Source organism: Mesocricetus auratus, unplaced genomic scaffold (assembly GCF_017639785.1).
Source record: "Mesocricetus auratus isolate SY011 unplaced genomic scaffold, BCM_Maur_2.0 Super-Scaffold_100011, whole genome shotgun sequence".
In the NCBI taxonomy this organism is placed as follows: Eukaryota; Metazoa; Chordata; class Mammalia; order Rodentia; family Cricetidae; genus Mesocricetus; species Mesocricetus auratus.
The window spans coordinates 34,602,988-34,620,502 of NW_024429195.1; the positions used below are offsets into that span (position 1 = coordinate 34,602,988).

At 43.6% G+C, this 17,515-nt stretch overlaps 1 long non-coding RNA gene across 1 annotated transcript in view; it reads left to right on the forward strand.

Moving 5' to 3' along the window:
• Positions 1-83: 83 nt before the first annotated feature.
• The window catches only part of LOC121143229, a 28,720-nt gene continuing 11,288 nt past the window's right edge, over positions 84-17,515 (forward strand). Inside the window, exon 1 of the long non-coding RNA XR_005880420.1 lies at positions 84-225. This is a non-coding gene — a long non-coding RNA (uncharacterized LOC121143229). The remainder of the gene's footprint in view (positions 226-17,515) is intronic.

Genomic DNA, 17,515 nt, shown 5'->3' on the forward strand with positions numbered 1-17,515 from the left:
GTCTTTGCCCAGTCACCTCACTTCCTGTTTCTGCTCAGCCATCTCACTTCCTGTCTGTCTGTACAGACCTTCTGACCTCTATGATTAGCTAATGTCTCCATCCTCTGATCTTCAGATAGGCTTCATTTCTACAAGCAAGATATCACCACAAAAGGCCACAATCTTACTGGAACCCACAATATTGCTTTCTGGTGTGCATGGAGATCATTGATGGTCATTACGAAGGTTTGTTATGTCCTTTGTCATGTCAATGATCTTATAAAGATTATACATGTATAAGCTTGGGAGAACCTGGGCATCACAGAGAGTCTGTCTTTTTAAAACCCAGTGCTCTTTTTTCCTTCTTTGCTTGAAGTCATAAGCCTTTGAGGCTAAGATGAAGTGTGCAGGCCATCCAGGTGAAGACTCAGTCATTTCTTAGTCAGGTGGGAGTCATGATTCCCACTTTTTGCGTTCATCGTAGGTCTGGGCAAGGAAGAGCCCCAAACAGAATGAAAAGAAATGCATGATGGCATGGAGAAAATGTTCATAATGTATTTAAAGTGAAAATGTACACACATGTATACATGGCATGACACTCTGTTTGGGGTAAGGGGGTAAAGAATGTGTGTGTGTGTTACCTACAAGACAGCTGAGGGTCAGCTGGCCTCGAGTATCTCTAGATGGGGCAGTTTGCAGGACATTTTCTCTTTTAGTTTTCATAAATTTAAATTTAAAAACAAATATGCATAATTTTGGTAGCCAGAACAGAACCAGTCCTCTCAGGAAGGAGTGCAAGCATCCCTAGACAGTTGGACAGTCATCCTAGGTCACAGAGGCAAGAGCCTTAGAACCCTACAAGTTCCAAAGGGCAGGATGTGGATGGTGTTCCAGCATTGAACTGAATTATGGTGATGGGAGGCTGGAAGGACATGCCTGCATCTGTGAGCCAGAATCGGGGTGATAAGGCAATCAACCAGACTGGGATGGCTCCAGAGTCTCCCTCTGCTGGAGAAGGTCAGCTCCTTCCCCACCTCCCAGTACTCGGAATGTCCAAGTACTTGGGGAATACTGAACCAGAAGCCTTGTGTGAGCTTCTCTGGAGACTCAGAATGAGGCCTGCGGAGGAAGGCTTTCAGGAAAAACTTGTTTCCCATCATGGACTCTCATGTCTGCCTGCCTTGACTGAGTAGCTGCTACCTGGACCTGGCCCAGAGCAGGAACAAAGGCACAAAGCTGTGAGTGGACTGCCGGATGAATGGGTTAATGGCCTTCACTGAGGAGTGCCTGCTGCTTTGAGAGGTCTGCCTCCAATATAGGAATTCCAGCATTCAGTGTTGTTGCTGATATTGCTACACTCTTTGCCCTCCACGGGGAAGCCTTGTGGTTTCCATTTTGGAGTGCAACACTGGGAAGGCAGGAGGTTGAATTACTTGATAGAGGAGGATTCAGTCTGGGCCTGTTTGACTTTCTGACCCATGCCCTTACCAGGCCACTGTCTCCTTTTCTGTGCCGTGAGCCCAGTCCACTGTTATAGGGGAAGGGAAAATCTGGAGCTGGGTATGCTCTTAAAATAAGCTCGGCATGGGCAGTTGTTGTCAACCCCACACACAGCTTGCCTCAAAACAGTTTATTCTGGTGAAATATGTGAGTAACCATGGACAGGAAACATGGATTCAAGCTGCCCTAATACTATGGTTCAATGTGGGAACAGTTTTATGAAATTTTTATAGTGACAGAACAAAGGAAGTCACAAATTAAGACATTTATAAGTTATTTTATCTTATTTATAATTATGTGTGTATGGTGAGGGAAAAGGGTATGTGCGTGTAAGTGCAGATGTCCTTAGAGGCCAGCGGCATCAGATGCCCCATGGAGATGCAGGTACTGATGTATAGGTTCTGGGAATCAACTGTGGTCCTCTGGAAGAACAGTGTGCATTGTTGGTGACTGACCATCTCCAGTGTCTCAAGGCTCTTATTTAAGAGAACTTGGTGGGAGTACCAAGTAGGCAGATGTCCTGCTTGGTGTATTCTGCCAACTTGACACAAGCTTGACACAAGCTTCTATGGGAAGAGGAAATGCCCATCAAATTGGTCTGTAGGCAAGTATAGGGAGGGTTCAGCTCACTGAAGGTAGTGCCACTCTTGAGTAAGAAAGCAGGCCGAGCAAGCCATGAGGAGCAACCCAGTAAGCAACACTCCCTAATGGCCTCTCACCAGCTCCTCCCTCCAGGCTCTTATCTTGAGTTCCTGCCCTGGCTTCCTTTGATGAGGGGCTGTGGCTTAGAACTATGTGAAAGAATAAACCCTTCCTCCCCCAGTTGCTTTTTGTCAGAATGCTTTGTCACAGCATTAGAAACCTTAAGGAAGACTGCAGGCTACAGTAAACTGAGGACATCTCAGTCTTAGGCCTCAGATGTATCTGATGACATTCTCAGCCTTTGGGTTGGGAGAAGCTAGTGGTTTCTTAAGAATACACTTGTGACAAAGAAACTTCCATGATGAGATTTTTAATGTTTTCCCTTTTTTCCCCTTAAATTTTGTTCTATTTGGGGATTGGGTATAGGGGCAGAGGGCAGATGCAAAGGGATGGGGAAATGAATGGGTCAAGATACAAGGTGTAAAAGACATGTAGAATAAACAAAAAGAAAAAGAATACGTTTTAAAGTTTTTGATAGTCAAAAGGATGTTAGGTCAGACGTAGGGGTAGACAGTGAGTGACTTTAGAAGTTACTAAAAATGGCCCAAGATAATCTGCCTCTGGTCTGCAGCATTCTAACACTCTTGGTCACAAAGTGCAGTCATTTAGCATTGTAGAATCTTTAACTCCGGTGAGGCTGCTCACACACACACACCCACACACACACACCCCACCCACACACACACCAACTTCAGTTCCCACTCTCTATGCATTATGGAAAGACGTGGCTGAATCATTTCCATCTACAAGTGTTTGGCAGTAGAACATTCTTTGTGATGGATAATTTTGCTTATTTACTATGTTGATTCTCTACAACTCATGGAAATAGAAGTTGCCTATTTGCCTATTACCTAATAGTGAGACGGACCTTGGGAGGCAACCGGCTTTGGAGACAGGTTTAGGTAGAGGAGTTTAAGGATGCAAGCCTTTGGAAGCTGAGCTCTACTGGTGGTGTCCCGACCTTCAAAAGAAGTTTCCCTTCCACATTTCACCTCCCGTCTCACACCCCAACCCATCTTTCTTCTATGGACTAACTAATGCCAGTCACACAGAGAACCCCAAAAAACTCCCGTGGGTTCTGTTAAGAACAGCCATGATGTAGTTTCTGTCTAGTGAACTAAAAGATTTGTGTGTAAGTAAACAACACAACTTTGACTATAAAAGGTTTGTGGTGGGGATGAGGGGCCATGGTTGGAGGGCAGAAGTGGGGGGATTAAAGGAAATTTTGAGTAGAGGATTTCTCCTCAAAAAAATTACACTGTTTTGACTGATGTTGACCCCAGTGTTGTGAGCACCTACCATGAGAGCATGTAGCCACACCCTCTATGCTCTCCCTTCCCTCTGTACTCAGCATTGGCTTGAGGCCATATCAATCCACCGCCCTTGCTGCTGCACCATGATCAGTGAACACTGACTCACCGAGCCAAAGAAAGGGCGCTGCTGCCAGGTGACTGAGAAAACACCTTCCTCAACTTTGCCCTTTCCAGAGAAACTTGCCTTTCTGGTGGTAATTGATGTAGATAATTTGTGTGGTTCCTTTTTCATTTATCCTTCACTCCCTCCCTTTCCTCGTTTCTCCTTATTTCTTTCTTCTATGTGCATGGCATGCGCTAGTGTGTGTGTGTGTGTGTGTGTATGCATTTGCACATGTATGTGTGTTCACAAGGCAAGGCACATGTATGTGTGCAAGGCAGCTCATAGTCAAATTTTGAATATCTTTCTAAGAGCATGATCAGGGGATGCCCATCCTACCTCTTTTTCACCTGATTTCTATACCTGCCTCCTTAGCCCCCACCCCCATGTATCTGCTTCTAAAAGCCTTGCATTGCTTACATCTTTGCCAGATGTCTTTCCATTATTCTGCAACATGTGTGAGTACTTGTCTATGGCGTACAAGCTTCCCTGTCTTCTCCGTAAGCACTGCTTTGGGCTGCCACAGGCAGGGGACCTCAACAAGCTTGTTTACATTATGGGATCCTGCTGAATACAGGTTGATGGGAACCGAAGAACATCCCTGAGCCAGCCTCAGCCACACAGGTTATTACATCTGGGCCTGACAAATGCCATGAACTACTAGGCACAGTACTTGACTGTGTAAATACCTATAGCATGACTTAAGAACAGCTGTCCCACTTAAAAATATGCAGCTTTGTGCTAATCAAGGATTATGAAATTATGTACCCCAAATGCCCAATTAATTCTGCCAAATAGATCCACAGTTGGATTTACTTGGTACCATTCTTATAGTGGGGATTATGAGAGCTGACCCCCAACTTCTCCACCTCTCACTGCAAAGTTTTACACAGGAAGTATGTGAAACCAACATGTAATGTTCACTCGGGTTTCAACAAGCTGCATGAAGACAGAATTTTTCAGCTTGCAATCGACATGGTAGTTGTGCATGCTTGTTGAGTAAAAGGTCATAGATAACATGGTCTGTGTATAGAGTAGGCAATGATCCAGTCAAGCTGATCAGGCTTATCTGCTGAACATCTGCTTCTGTATTTGGACTTTTGAACTCCCATTTTCTAGTTTTATATAAAATATGAGGGCTGATGATGTAGTTCATGGGTCTCTTGACACCAAGTCTAACGGGTTGATCTCAGGGCCTGGAAGCCCCTGGTGAAGGGAGAAAACTGATTCCTGAAAATTGTCCCATAACCCTGACACAGGAGTGCCTCTGCGTGTTTGCAACGCTCTCCCCCTCCACACTCTGCATAAAATCAGAGTTAAAACATAAAACACGTAGAGTCCTTTGCAGTTGACTAGAGTCTCCCTGCTGGAGGATGGAAGTCTAGAACACGTCACCCCTCTAACTGTAGCTTGGTGACCCTCGTCTGATCCCCTCTGTCTCCTCTCCCTCACAGTCCACAGCTGTGCTTTCTGTGCATGTCGTGTCCCCATGCCATCCACATTGCTGAAGATGACAACATTTCATCCTTCACAATGATACTCCACTGTGTGTACAGATCCTATCTCCTGTATCCGTTCATCTGACGGTCTCCATATCTCAGCTGTTGTGAGGAGTGCTGTGGGCATACTGTCTCTTTGATATACTGACCGGAATTACTGAATCATATTCTAATTTTGATTGAGAAACCTTCATTCTCTTTTTCCATAACAGTCCACTTGTTTACTTTTCAGCCAACAATATATAGGACTTCTCATTTCTCTGCATCCTCATCAGCCTTATCTTTTTTGCCTTTCTGGTAAAGTTATTCTGACATAGGCAGAATGGTAACACACAACAGTTTTGATTTACAGTTCCCCGATGACTCAATGGTGAACTTCTTACCCATATAAGTTTTATCACTCCGCACATGGCAAGATCAAATTTTGAATGAATCAAGATTGTTCCCCGCTGCCACTGGGCCTTACCTTGGCAAAATGAACTTACTTAACATACAGTTTACGAAGAAATCCTTTGTTTAAGCCCTCCTGCTGAGTGTTGTGGGAGAAGGGAGGGGTAGAAAGTACATTTGCCTCTGCCCCTGGGAGCAGCCAATGAGCAATGTGTAAAGAGGACAAAGGTCAGACAGAGTAGTGTACCAAAGAAGGAAGTGCCGAAGCTTGCAGCACAGGAGGCTCTGCTTAGCTTCTTGTGTGCATGAGCAGTCATCTATTGTCCTTCCCGTTTGTGGAAAGAATAAGGGTTGGCTGAAGCCGCATTCAAATTATGCCCTGCCTCCCCAGACAGCGCATTTGAATCTAGATGAACCGATGGGATACTCTGCATAGCACAACTCCCATTTGAATTCCCCTCTCAGCCCCGATTTTCTAAGCCTTCCTTGCCCTTCTTTTTATTGTTTATCTACTTTTGAAAATAGCAAAGAAATGGAGTGGGAAATGGAAAATTACTCTGCTGGAAAAGCCAACTTCTCTAAATGTGAATTTTCAATGCTTTTGGAAATATTCTACAGAATTTCTATGTGTGCCCGGATACCCCCACAAGCAAGTATCACTGAAATAGTTTTCAGGCCAAAGAGAAAAGAATACCAGTAGTATTTACCAGCTATTCCATGCCAAGAATATGCTAAGAGTTTAGCTGGTGCTTCTTATTTAGTAAAACAGCTTTTGAAAAATTTTATCTTCTCTGCATTGTACATGGAAGAGCAAATCAAGGCTTCAAGAAGTATTGAGATGTTCCAAGGTCATGCGGGTCACTCATAGTGGAGGTGGCATGGTATCCAGATCTGCCATTAGGGTCACAGGTATTGGAGGCTGGCATAGTACCCAGGTTTGTCCATGAGGGTGTGAAGACTGTGTTTTTGATGAGTGTTGTATCTTTAGTCCTTCAAGCAGTATGTGGCAATGGGAACTCCGAATAAAATGTCTCCTGAGGGAGTGAGTAAGCAACTTATACTCTGCCTTTAGAAGCAAATCTCTGGCAAGTAGATTAAGTCAAACAACCAGCTCGTGGGTCAAGTCAGATGGGCAGTAGGCAGTTCCCACTATAGATTCCTGGCTTGAGCTCCACCTTGATGTGCCCTCTTGCCTAGAAGTGATATCCGGGTCCTCATATCAGTTTTCTAACAGTAAGTCTGACATCCGACTCCCATGCCTTTCTGTGTGTCCAGTGCCTTTTCTGCAAGATCTCCTCTGCTCTCTCAAAGCTGCCCTACATTCCCTTCTGACTCCAACAGCCGTTCATCCACGAGAGAAACTGATCTCTGGATAAGACACTCCACAGACAGACTCTAAAGCTACCCTCAACTGCTGTAAGACAACCGTCTTTCCACATATGGGCACACCTCTTCAGGATCCCAAACCCCAGTGGACAGCAAGATTTGTATTTTCCTTTCACTTTTTCCTCTTTTTCTATTTCCAGCATTATTTTCAAGTAATTCTTTAGATTATGATGCTAGAAAAATGACATAACAGTTTCTTAATAACCTTCATAGGCTCCCCACATTAACTTCCTGCTACAGAGGTACCATCAGAGCAGCCCTCAGCACTGGTGAGCCCCATTCCTGGCCCTTCTCAGGTCCGGCTCACTCGTGCCTTCCTTCTGGCCTAGCACCTGGTCTGGAGTCACAGCCTGTGCTTCAGTGAATTGTTTGGCCATCCCCTAAATCTGAAGCCAATCACAGTGTCACCCCCTTTAACAAGCTCGATACACTTCAAAAGCACAGGCAAGATCCTTCTTAGAATGGCCCCCGATTTGGGTTTGTCAGAATCCAGAGAGGTAATTTGCTCCTGGATGCTTGCTTTCAGGAGCTCTTACCAAGGACGGTGGCTGTTGGGAGGACCATGAGGGAAAAGAAAGGCAGACGAGTCATTTAGCACCATTCCTAGACAGACTAGGACAGTGTCATAGTCAATGCCCCATTTGCATTTCACATCCTACAAAACCAAGGAGAAAGGATTTAGTGATGATGAGAGTTTCTGGAGCTGAATTTGGGGTACCTGCAGAAGTTCACTCTGCCTCCGCTGCTGCGGCTGTGCCCCCACTGAAGTCTGGAGGACTCTTGGAGGCCCAAACTAATCACAGCTCTCTGTGCTCCTCTGTAAGGGATACAAATGTGAAAGTAGTCAAAGTGACACTAAGTGTTTGACTACTGCACTTCACTGGCAGGGGACATGTCTGCTCAGCCCTGGATCTGGCCTACAAGACGTAAGGCAAACTTTTCAGGGACATGAGATTTTAATAGTCTCTAAAGTGAAGTTACTGGACATTATGCTTTTCTTGGGTAAACCATACAATTAGTGTATGAATCTGGGTTTTACAAGTGATGTGTGCAGGGTGTTTGTTTAACTAGCTGCAGACTGATTGGCATGCAGGTCTACTCCAATATTTTCCTATTAGTCTGTGAATAGGCAGTCCAATGAATTATTTATTGAGCTCACACATCCTGGTGCTTTTCTTTTCTTTTTAGTAAAGAACATTCTCTATTGGAAGCCGTGGCCTCCTTTAGTCAATTAACCTTCCCCCTGTCCGGGTCTTCTCTCCTGAGGAAGAAACTATTAAAATCCTGAGGAAATACTTCGACGTGCAGAGAAAGTGGCTGAGCCTGCTCAAGGCCTTTGTCACCTCCAATCGGGGTCTTCTGGTCTCTGAGTCCATTGCAGGTGTTGTGCCACACAGACACCCACACTGCACTGTTGTTGAGATGGGTACAGTTTCTGTGAAGGAGGAGAGATAGTTCCCTGGCCTCTCTGACAGACCCAGACTCATTTCCTGAAGATGAGAGAGGGTGCTGGGGCAGGGTTTCTTCAAGAGCTGTTTTGTCTTCCCTCTGTCCTCTCTGGTATCATTCCTTCCCCTTTGCCTCTTCTCCTGGCATCTGGGACCAGATGCTACTGTAGCCATTCTCTCTAGCTGGAGCCAAGGTGACCAAGGAGACATAGTGAACAGCAGGGGTCAGATTCTGATGTGTATTCTGACATGGCCGCCAGCAGCATTTACTGGAGGACTAGCTAGAAAATGTGAGTAAACTGGAGAAGTCGGTGCTAACTTCTGATTTGTGGCCTATGCAATAAGAAGGGTGTCCATGCCAGGGTCTGAGGTGGGGGAGTAGCAGCTAGAGGAAGAGAGTTCAAGAGTTTGATTTGAGGCCACGGGTGGGCCAAGAAACCTGATGATCTGGAATATAAGAAAGCCTACAGGGGCCAGGCAGTGGTGGCACATGCCTTTAATCCCAGCACTTGGGAGGCAGAGGCACGTGGATCTCTGTGAGTTCGAGGCTGGGCTGGACCGACAGCCTCCAAAACAATACAGAGAAACCCTGCCTCGTAAAAACCAACGAGAGAGAGAGAGAGAGAGAGAGAGAGAGAGAGAGAGAGAGAGCCTACAGGGAAAAGAACAAAAGGATTTAGGTTATATTTGGAGCTATAATCTTAGTAAAATATCTTGACAACGTACTTAAAATATCCGAATGTTGCAGAACATTTATTTAATTATGTAAAGATGTGTTGCATTTGTTTATCCTGTGGAATATTGGTTTAACTATGTAAAGATTTGTTGCATTTGTTTAATTTTGTAAAGATGCATTGTTGTTTTACCTTGCCTGCCTAAGGCACCTGATTGGTCTACTAAAAAGCTGAACAGCCAATAGCAAGGGAGGAGATAAAGGTGGAACTGGCAGGCAGGGAGAGTAAGTAGGAGGAATTTAGGTTCAGGGAAGAAAGAAAAAGAGACAAAATGGAGACATGGGGGCCAGACAGATAGACACAAAGTAAGCAGGAAAGTAGGACATGTAGAATGAAAGAAAGGTAAAATCCCCAAAGCAAATGTAGGTGAACAGAAACAGGCTAAATTAAGTCAAAAGGGCTGGTGGGACAAGCCTACACTAAGGCCAAGCATTCATAGTTAATAATAAGTCTCTGTGTCTTTATTTGGGAGCTGGTTGGTGGACCAAAGAAAACCCACAAGTACACCTGAGTCCAATTAACATATTTTTGTATTTTAAATTGTATTTGTCTTAGTTTAGATGTCATGCTGCTGTATTACAAGCCATCCCACAGTGTGCTGCTGTGGAATATCCCTTTACACTGTGTGGGTATATGTCCTTGTGATTGGTTTAAAAAAGAACTCAACTGGCCTTAGCTAGGCAGGATAAGGTTAAGCGAGACAACCAGACTAAGAGAATGTTGAGGAGAAGGATAGAGTCTGAGGAGATGCCATGAGATGCAGAATGAGCAGGATGGGAAGTATGTACATGAGGTAAACAAGCCATAGGTCAGCACATAGATTAATAAAAATGGGTTTAGAGCTAGCTAAGAACAAGCCTAGTCTATCTGTTGAGCATTTATAATAATAAGTCTCTGTGTGATTATTTGGCAGATGGCTACATGCTTCTTCAAACCATGATGATTTATTACTGTTTTAGTATTGCAGGTTGGGATTTCTTCAACCAGCTTTGTCTGTATCTGTCACTCAACAACATTCACCTGGAGCTTGGCAAGAAATTCTAAGATGGCCTCTCATTCTAGCAACTTAGCTTGTGTTCTTTATGTGGTGGCAACGTGGTCTTAGGAAGGCAAATGTAATGCCGTAGCATTTATCCAACCTCTGCTTGTAGCATGCTTTCTAGTGTTTCAGTTAGCCAAGCAAAATGACAATGTGAGGGCCAGAGTCTGTGTGGAAGGAGGTCACATGAGGATATGAACCCTGGGGAGGGGCATTAAGTCAGAACCATCATACAAGAGTCTACCCCACCTAACTTAACAAAGTTAAATAAAAGTGACATGTAACTTGCCATGTAATAATACTCAACAAATCTTAAAGATCATTGTTAAGGCACAACTTTTAGAAGTCAATCCCAGGAGTCATAGGTGTAGGTTCTATTGCACAAAGACACGTGAGGAGAACTTGCCTTGTCTGCTGGAGATTTTCAGTATATTCTCCAGAGCAGAACTGTAGTCTCTTTTCCTGTGTATGTCTCACGCTGTCCAATAGATGTTCTGTGACTATGTAACTCCCAGAAAACAAGTTCTCTCATGATTTTAGTTTTCTTCTTCTTCTTTTTTTTAATTTTCCAGTGCTAGGGATCAAACCTATCTGCATGGACACTAGACAAATGTTCTATCATTGAGCTATACCCAAAGCCCAATTGATGCTATGATTTTTGAAAATTAAAAATTCCCTTTCATGCTCATTAAAAATGACTTTAAAATAAAAGCTTTTAAAAATATGGGCACATAAATTCTTCCCATGATGATTCTCTTATGCAAAAATTGGGTGTGTCACATTTTGAAGTTTGAATCTAAAATTTATTTCTATTTACAATTGTCTAATAGTTTCTTTAACATTTTATTATTTTTCTACATTAGTCACATAAAGGCCTCTGTAAATACTTCCATAGCAAAGAGCAAAGCACTCAGGCTGCAACTGCAGCTCTTTGCCTCCAGTGCATGGCTTAGCAGAGACACGTACATATGGGCATGGTATATAGCTATGCAATCCCATTGTGAGACCATAACTTTTTTACATTTTTGGTTTTTTGAGACAGGATTTCTCTGTATATCCCTGTCTTGGAACTTCCTTTGTAGACTAGGCCGACCTTGAACTCATGGCGATCCACCTGCATCTGTCTCCCAAGTGCAAGGATTAAAGGCATGCACCACCACCACCACGTGGCAAGACTAGAATTTTGACTGTAACATTCATATGAAGAATCCACCAGTCCAATTATCTTTAGATTTCCATAGACAATGCCCATAATATTTCTAAAACTTGGAAATTTTCAAGATGGAAAAACAGCTTTTGAGAATGATTGAACTCATATGAAGTATATGAGCATGTATATGTCTGACAGAGTGCTGTTCTGGAGAGAGACATGCCATAATTTTAGATTTTTTATTTGCTTTGAGAATTTTATACATATATACAATGCATGATGATCATATATATCCTCTTCACACTTCCCTCTCCAACTCCCCCCAGAACCCCCATACCATCACCACCTCCTCCCAAGGCTGTGTACTTTTTACTCATAACCCAGTCCAGTTCATGGTCCTAGTATGTGCATGGGTGTAAGGGCATCTGGATAAAATACAGCCTTCTAGGGGCCTTACATCTGAAGCGAAGCCACTGCCTCTCCCCCAGCAGCCAGCAACTTCCGATGGCTCTTGAGCGAGGGCTGAGGCTTCAAAAGCCCCTTCTCCCTCCACACTGGAATTTCTGATACCCTTTTAAAAGATGAGAACGCTTAGTTATCTAGGGAGTGTTCTTTCCCTCTTGGCACTGTTGAAGCTGTGTGTGTTCTCTTTGGGTTCTGACTCCAGATTCTAGGCCTAGTGCTGATTCATTCCTCTGCTGTCCTTGAGTCCCTTGGTAGATTTCTGGTCTGCACAGAAACCCTGGGATGTACAGCCTGGCGCCTTTTTTGCTACATGTGTAACTTCTCTTTTCCTACCACTGTGGCTCCACCTGATCTACACCTCCTGGATGTTTTTGCTCCTATGGCCTTGGGAAAGATAATTTAGTCTCTTTTGAAATGAAAGTAACTTCTTGCATAGGATCCAAACACATAACGCTCTATTCCTTGGCAGAAGCAAGGCTGGTTGCCAGAAGATGTCCTCTGTGACATTTCTCAAATCCTTTTTTCATAAGGACATCACAGGGCTGTGCTGGCTAAACCACACTGAGTGCAGTGTTGCATATGCAACAACAGCCAGAGACCACAGAGCAAAAGAGAAATGGATGGTAAGAAAGGGATAGCAATGGAGAGAAATGGAGATGGATAATGAGTTCAACGTCTCAGTGCTGGCTGACTCTTCTTTCTGAGTTTCTAGTAGTACTTTCATAAAATCCATGTTTTACCTTACTCCTTTAAGTTGTTTTAGTTTCTTTTGGTTGTTGCAATATAATATCCTGGCAAATAGCAAGTCAGGAGAGAAGGGTTTTTTGATTTTTGTTTGTTTTCTTACAATTCCAGTTACAGTTCATCATCTCAAGAAAGTTGAGGCAGGAACAGTACTGCCCACAGTAGACTGGGTTTTTCCATGTTAGTCAACTTAGTCCCTTACAGATATGCCCATAGGCTAACTCAACGTCGACAATCTCTCATGAGTCTCCCTTACCATATGATTCTAGGTTGTGTCAAGCTGAAAATTAAAGTGAACCATCACACAAATCAAATAAGTTCCTTACTTCACTTTGTTTATAAAAATTAATTGTGAAATTATTTTCAAATTGGAAAGCCATTGGCCATAAAGACATGTGCTTTCCTTGGTTTTAGAATCACTACAGTTGATACTAACTTATGTGTTTTCCAAAAGTAAAATTACACTGATTAATCTTTTACCTAGCTGTCACATGCACACAAATACACAGAACTGCATCAGTCAGGCTAGTATCAGTGATGCTGCGATAACAACTGAGTTTGAGTTTCAATGATGTGTAAGGTTTCTTGCTCTCTCAGGCTTTTTCCAAGTGTGATCGGCCAAAGAACTCTTGTTATCACTGTCACTCAGGGTCCCTGGATAATAGAAAATCCATCTTTTTTAAAATAGGGAAACCTGGGATACCTTTACTACTCTGTTATAAGCCACTCTGACATTACATAGAGACGGTGGTAGTTCGGGGTGAATAAAGACAACGGATAAGCCATGTGCTAGAGTGTCACAGTGGCAACAGGAAGCATCTTAGGAATAGAGCTGTGGTAAAATAACAGTTTCAGAGTTAGACTCCAGAGAGCCTTTTGAAGGTTCTGTAAATCACTTTGTCATAATCACACTAAATGTACTTGAGGCAATTTTTGAACACAATGTTTTAATTTTCTTTGTCTAATTCATAACTTACAATTCTAGATAGAACCCGGTGCTTTTCGTGGGGAGGGTCAATCGAGGCTAAAGTTTCTCCTCTTAGTACTTAAGATCACAACAAGTAACCAATGAAATTTAACAACCAAGTGTAGCCTCAAAATCCTCTCCAAGCGAATCAATCCAAGCAAGGCAAAAAAATGGCATGACCTTTCGTAGTCATGCCAGAGTTTGTCATGTGCCCTCCTGTTGACCACTCAGGACACCATAGGCTTTTGCTTTTACACTTCTGTAAGTGTCAGGTTAATTCCAGGAAAAACAGACAGGTCCTCACTGCGTTGGGAACTGAAGAATGTTGATGCTAAAGTGACTTCTGCATTCCCCTGCTCAGTTCTCCATGGTGGATTCTCAATGCCGTTTTCAGTCCACTATTAAACTTCTCTTTAGAAAATCCATCTTGACTTATTTTTGATCATATAGAAAGAGAAGTTGGAATGTAGAAAGTCATGGCTTTCTTGACTCTTGACTCTATTTCCCTGCTAAAGCAAGTCTTATGGCCAAAACTAGCTCTGGAGGAGAAATCACTTCAAATCTGTTAAGTCTTCAAGGAGAGATGAATTGGGGTATGTTGAACAGCCCACTGACATTGTATTACTTAAAAAAAAGGAATGACCCTCTCCACGAACCCCAGAAAAGCAATACTCAACACTGAAAAGTAGGGACAATTTGATCACATTCCTACACTGATCATGTATTACCTCATAAAAGTAATTTGGAAATGCCTACCAAGAGTCTCAAAACTATTCACTGAATGTGAACTGGGATTATACCTTCAGAACGTAGGGAGGTCCTATCTTACAAACGCTCTGACAGTAGAGGTCAAGTGAAGGGTGAAATATGTAGTAGAGTCTTCTTCGCCTTATGAGTCTGTGTAGCAGAGTCTTCTACTTGCCTTCCTACTGACCATTTCCTGCCCTTTCATCCATGTCTTTATGGTCTCAACTTCTAAAGGCTTTGTTTGGAGTCCCATGTAGAGGGGGAACCTCAAGGATGATTCTGGAAGAACACTTTGGAACCAGCTACTAGCTTGCGCATAGGTTGAAGTTGTAGCTAAAACTGCAAGTGGTACCTGGTTTTCTCCACCTCATCGAAGGTTGAAGGAGGAGCAATGGCTGCTCCAAACCACAGAAGCCCTGTTCCCCATACTCTGAATTGTCAGTGGAATGTCCATATTCCTGTGCACCTCAAAGGGGCTGTGGGAGAGCCTCACCTTCTAGTGGGAATTTGGCTTCAATCACAGGACATAGAAGGTAGGGCAGAGGGAGTGAAACGGGATAGTTCTAATGGCTGAAGTGAAGATCTGTTTAAAGATCGAAACTCGGAATTTACATTGAACCAGGCTTTTCAGGAAATTCCATCTGACCCTCAGCAAGTGAAAGCAAATGCAGAACCCTGGGGAGGCAGGATGGAAGGAGTGATCAAATGCCCTCAAGACCCTGATATGGGTACTTGCAGCCTTGGCTTTGCCCTGACCTTGGGTGACCTTTCCAATTGTCCAAGGCAGGCTGATTTTAGGACACCTGTCTCATGCAGCAGCTGAGAATGTCAGTCCCACCTAGGTCTACTCATCTGGAAGCAGGGTCTGGCCAAGCTGCCAGCTGTCACCCGCTGGTGCCCATAGTAACTGACCTGGTTGCCCCTTGGCTGGCCTTTCTTTTGTTTATCCTTAACTCCTGCTTATTCTAGTTTGCCCCTTCTTTGCTCCAATAAAGACTAGATCTCATTCTTTTGAAGCACTGCTTGAAAATGCATGCTCAAGATATGAAGATTTTCCCAGGGAGAGCTAAGAGCAAACTCTGGACACCCTGGAGAAAAAATAAAGCCATTTGCAGGTTTCTGAGTTTTCAGGGGTTGCCATAACAAATTACCACACACATGGTGGCTCACAACAGGACTTTATTCTATCACATTCTACTGGCCTAAAGCCTGACATCAAAGTTTCAGCAGATCCGTATCTGGCTTCCTGTGGTTGCTGGCCACTATTAGCGTACTGACTCCTAGCTGCCTCATTCTGGTCCCCATCTCCATCCCTACTGTCATGTGACCATCTCCCTAGGATGTGTCTAATCCTCTTCTTCCTTTTATATAAATACCATCACCTGGATTTGGAAGCTGCCCTATCCAGTATGACCTCATGCTCATAGGCATCAAGGTTTAGGACTTGGATGCACTTTTTTAGGGGATGCAATCGAACCCTCAGCAATTGACTGGTTTGACCCACCAATGTGAGGTCCTATTTAGTCTCACATGTTGACATGTGGGCTATGCTTTAAAACTGCTCTCCAGAAGCTGGGAGGTGGTGGCACATGCCTTTATTCCCAGCACTCGGGAGACAGAGGCAGAGGCAGGTGGATCTCTGTGAGTTCGAAGCCAGGCTGGAACGACAGCCTCCAAAACAATACAGAGAAGCCCTGTCTCGTAAAACCAAAAAAAGAAACTGCTCTCCAGAGAAGGAACAGAAAGGAGACAGTACGCTATTTGCACCTGAACTGTGAACAGGAAGTGTTGAGAACTGGCCAATTGCAGAGAAACAGAAGCAGCGTGTTCTACCTTGTCTTCTTTGTACATTGTGGGATAAGCTAGAACTCTGCTGTTCTAACGTTTGAGACGGCTTCATCTCCCAGCTTGCCTGTTTTCATATTCTCCTTATTAGGTGTAGCCAACATAGGCTCTTTCTGCTTAAAAAGGTCATTGTTGCTTCACATATGACCAATCAGAGCCTCAGAAAAGCTAAATTATAACCTTTCCATGAAAACACGGGTGGTGAGCAACATGGCTGATCACCGGCCTCAGTGTCAGTCTCTTTAAGCCATTGTAAATCCATTTGCTTTGGCTTAAAGATCCATGTGGAAACCCATGAGCACCAGGTACTCAACCAAAATGATAAAGCAAGGAATCCAGTGAGGTCGCTACAAGCTCACACTGCAGAAAGGGAACTCTGGGGACACACAGAAAGCAAAGAAATGAAACTGAAGGAAAGAGCATTCCCTGGTCCCTCCGAGGAGAGCTCAATGGTCTGAAATGGAGGTGTGTCTTGCGCCTGATGATCTCCTCTGTCATTTAGATCCCCTTTCAGACGAGTGATTACGTGTGGAGAAGGGCATGCTAGAGAAAAAGCCAAGCCCTGCATGGTAAGGAAACATGTGTGGAAAAGAGATAGAAGGGCGAAAATGAAAATTTGTTCAGAAAAGCAGGCCGAGTTAGGAAGGGGCAGTGCTGTAAACTACCTCTACCCACCTTCTCAACCTGCACCAAGGATAATGTTATTATACACCATTGTAAGTTCTTTTGTATACATAACCGGAGATAGATGTTTTATAATGTAAGGCCTATGTATTAATTTTATCTATATATAAAGTTAGCCCTCAGGTAAACTTTTTTTCACATAGAAAAATTATGGGTTTGTTTGTTTTTGAACGTGCAACCAAGTGAATGAATTGAAGAATGATTATGTCATAGTTTATCAACTTGACACATTCTGGACTCACCTTTGAAGAGAGTCTCTGTTTTTTGTTTTGGTTTTGTTTTTTGTTTTTTGAGATGGAGTTTCTCTGTGAAACTCCCAGCTATCCTGGAATTTCTTGCATAGATCAGACTGGCCTCAGTCTCAGAGATCTGCCTGCCTCTACCTACCAAGTACTGGGATTGTACACCACCACTATCCAGCCTTCCTTCCTTCCTTCCTTCCTGCCTTTCTTTCTTTCTTTCTTTCTTTCTTTCTTTCTTTCTTTCTTTCTTTCTTTCTTTCTTTCTTCTCCCTCCCTCCCTGTCTCTTTCTCTCTCACGCTGAAAAAAAGTATTAATAAGGGACTGTCTAGATAAGGATTCAGGCATTATGCTGGCCTGCCCCTGTCACCTGGCAGAATGCACTCAGGCAGTACCCTGGTCAGCTCAGGTGCAAAGGACCCCTTTAAAAGAAAGACCTCTGCCCACTTAATCTTCTCCTCCACTCTTCTCCTTCCCAATCTCTTTCCCGCTCTCTTTTCTGCTGTTCCCTTGGGGCAGCCAAGATTGTTCCTGTCTCCCTCTTCTCTTCTGCCCTCTCTCTGTCTCTTTACCTCTCTTCTCG